We start from the raw sequence: 3,373 nt of genomic DNA, 5'->3' as shown, positions 1-3,373 counted from the left end.
ACTGCTAAATTAGGGACGACTAGCGCAGATAGCCCTCGTGTAGCTTTGCGCGAAATTCAAAACAAACTATTATTTTTGGTTTAGGCAATGAACATTATTGTAAGTAAAGTTCCATAACTCTTGTACGTATTATCTCGTGGTTGGTACCAATAAGGTTATCAGAAAGTGAAAACCCTTCTGGTTGTGGATTTCTTTGTTGGCAGCTTGCAACAGGACCTTCAACGGAGAAGCCAACGTGAAGTACAGACTCCACGTCAGCGAGCCCTTCCATCGCCACATTCCCTTCTTATGTATAGTAAGCTTTGTTACTGATGGTGCCCAAAATGGCGACTACGTAGAACTCCAGTTCCTCACCTTCAACGTTGGATCGCTTGAAAAAGGGAGGTAATATAAGTCAGAAATAATGTTTATTAGTACAACTATGGCCAAAAGTTTGCATCACCTTAGAATTATCTAACTTTACTCCATAGAGTCGAATGAAACCTGATAATTAAATAATACTACGTTTAAAGGTTGCGTGGGAATATCTAGATCAGTGGTTCTCTAACTTGAATAACTCCAGAATCCCCTTTTAACTTAAATTTTCTCGCGGATCCCCAAATCTATCAATGTTTTTTTGTTTTGAAAAAAACAAAAAAGATACAGTATACAAGAAAAGCACTGTATTCCAAAATTAGATATTTTAATTTCGTGTAAATCGAATTTTTAAGAAAAATATTTGTTATTCTATAAATCATATTTTTTTAAAGATATTGTTATAAAATTTCGGACATGACCCTGGTCTGAATTCTTGCTTGAGAGGGTTAAGAAAGTCTTGAAACCCCTGGAATGCACTACAAAACCTAAGTACAACTGTATATTAAGAAAGTCTTGAAACTCATAGAATGCACTACAAAACCTAAGTACAACTATATATTAAGAAAGTCTTGAAACTCATGGAATGCACTACAAAACCTAAGTACAACTATATATTAAGAAAGTCTTGAAACTCATGGAATGCACTACAAAACCTAAGTACAACTATATATTAAGAAAGTCTTGAAACTCATGGAATGCACTACAAAACCTAAGTACTACTATTACGGATTCCGGTAGACTTTCACCATATCATTCTGTAGGTTCTTTGATTAAATAATATTAAATAAAAGTTCCAAATTATGTTAATATATCCTAACATTATGTCTCATTCTTAGATTTTAGGGTGATGCAAATTTTTTGACCATAGCTGTAGATTTATACCAACCTCAAAGCTTGAATATAAAAATGGGTTGACAGAAAAATGATCTCAATCTTGATTTATTTTTAAGTCAGTATTGTCATTACTGGTATTGGTATATATATATATATTGGTATATAGCTAATAAAAAGGAAAATAACTAATAAATATCATAAATTAATTTATTCTAATTAATTAATTAATGGTGCCAAAAATAATTTCAAGTGCTTCCGCCATTAGGCCTGGCATGACCAGGTGGTTAGGGCGCTCGACACGCAATTTGAGGGTCGCAGGTTCGAATCCCCGTCCTACCAAACATGCTCGCCCTTTCAGCCGTGGGGGGTTATAATGTGACGGTCAATCACACTATTCGTTCGTAAAAGAGTAGCCCAAGAGTTGGCGATGATGACTAGCTGCCTTCCCTCTAGTCTTTCACTACTAAATTAGGGACGGCTAACGCAGGTAGTCCTCGTGTAGCTTTGTGCGAAATTGAAAACAAAGAAACAAGCCGCCGCTATTGAGGATTCCCTCGTGTTAAAGTTGAATTCCACACATAGTTTATGTAACTATTTGTACAACTTCCAGTTGCTTTCAAGTTTTTATAAACCGAAAGGACCTCTTGCTCATTCTCCCCTGTCTTGTAGTATCAAGAGTGCTGCACGAAGTTTCTGAAGAAATGTTTAGAAAGGGGGCCATCTATATAATAATTGATTTATTAATGAAAATTTGCAGACTGCCGTAGTTTTCAAATTTCAAACGTAAAGGTTTAATTATCAGGTAATCAAAGAATAATTGTCAATTATTAATTTTTTTTATTCTAACAGCATATTAACAAAAATATCAATTTTTGATACCAAAACTCCATCTACATGTTTATTATTTCTGAAAATACCCGGAGGGGAAAAATAGCTGAAGTTTATAAACCGCGCAAACGTTTCCTAAAGTCTGATGTACTTTGAAAATTTTTATAAAACCTGAAATACTTTTAAAAACTTATCATCGTTTCAAGCTATATTTTATGAATAAGAAATTAGAGGATTTTAGATCTACAAAAAAAAAAAAGAAATAACTTAATAACCACAAGAATACTTGCTTTAATGTTATATTTCAATTAGTAAAAAAAAAAATCCATTGAATAACCCATTTTGATTGTCTATTACTTAGAAAATAATGTACTATGTTTCCTGATGACGACATTTGTCACAAAACGTATTTTAAAGATGTTTTATTTTCATTGGATATCTGGTTAATTGGAAGACTTGTATTTTAAAATACCTTAGAACTGTGTCCTTGTTTACTGGTAGGAATCAACAATACTTTTATATTAGCCACTCTGGGCTATCTGCTGTATCCACCGTGGGGACTCGAACCTCAGATTTTTGAGTTGTATGTCCATAAACATACCGCTGACCCAACGAGGCACTTTTTTTTAAAAATAATCTGATTACTTCTTCCTCTACTTTTAATGATGCTTAAAACACCGTATTGTTGTGATTTGTGGATGCCTGTTTAAACTGTTTAGTAACATGTATCTAACCTATAAAAAAAGCTAGTATGTGTCACGTCACATCACGCTTGATTTCTCGAAATAGGAGGAGTCATAAAAGCCAAAATGTATTTATCCAGATAGAATAGTTTGATTACTGTCTGCCCTTTAAGCTTTTAGTGACGGGAGTACAAGGGTGCCGTGAGGGGATTGCCGTTAAGCCTTATAAGTGTTGTGAGTGTTGTTATAATAAGTCTAAAGTAAAGACGCAGTGTGGGATCACCTAGCCTAGAGCCAAGAGCAAAAAATTTATCGTGAAAGTAAAAATATTGATTCAGTTTTAAACTTAAATCGTTTCTGATTTTATCACCAACGTTTTGAATAAAAAACAAACCTATTTAATCAACGGAGACTCTAAAGTAATAAATAAACAAAAATTCATTTTATACTTTCAGTTCATAGACAAACAACAATATTAGGTTATACTTTAGTTGCTAAGCAACATATAAAAAACTTTGTTGGAACGTAGTGTTACCAAAACGCACTATCTTTTTCTTTACATTAAAAGTTGTTAATCTAACTGATTTTTACCAGTAATTATTGTATGAATCAGCCACGAAACCCTTTCATGAACGATCTTAATTTTGATTGGCTCACAAAGGAATTTACCG

At 33.4% G+C, this 3,373-nt stretch overlaps 1 protein-coding gene across 1 annotated transcript in view; it reads left to right on the top strand.

Moving 5' to 3' along the window:
* The first annotated feature begins 207 nt into the window (after positions 1-207).
* LOC106475561 overlaps positions 208-3,373 on the top strand; it is an 8,934-nt gene continuing 5,768 nt past the window's right edge. Inside the window, exon 1 of the mRNA XM_013936239.2 lies at positions 208-384. The gene's annotated coding sequence lies outside the window, so the exon portion shown is untranslated. The remainder of the gene's footprint in view (positions 385-3,373) is intronic.

The sequence above is a fragment of the Limulus polyphemus genome, unplaced genomic scaffold (assembly GCF_000517525.1).
Source record: "Limulus polyphemus unplaced genomic scaffold, Limulus_polyphemus-2.1.2 Scaffold8801, whole genome shotgun sequence".
Taxonomy (NCBI): domain Eukaryota; kingdom Metazoa; phylum Arthropoda; class Merostomata; order Xiphosura; family Limulidae; genus Limulus; species Limulus polyphemus.
The sequence above is the reverse complement of the archived record's forward strand: the minus strand, read 5'-3'. Positions and strand labels throughout refer to the sequence as shown.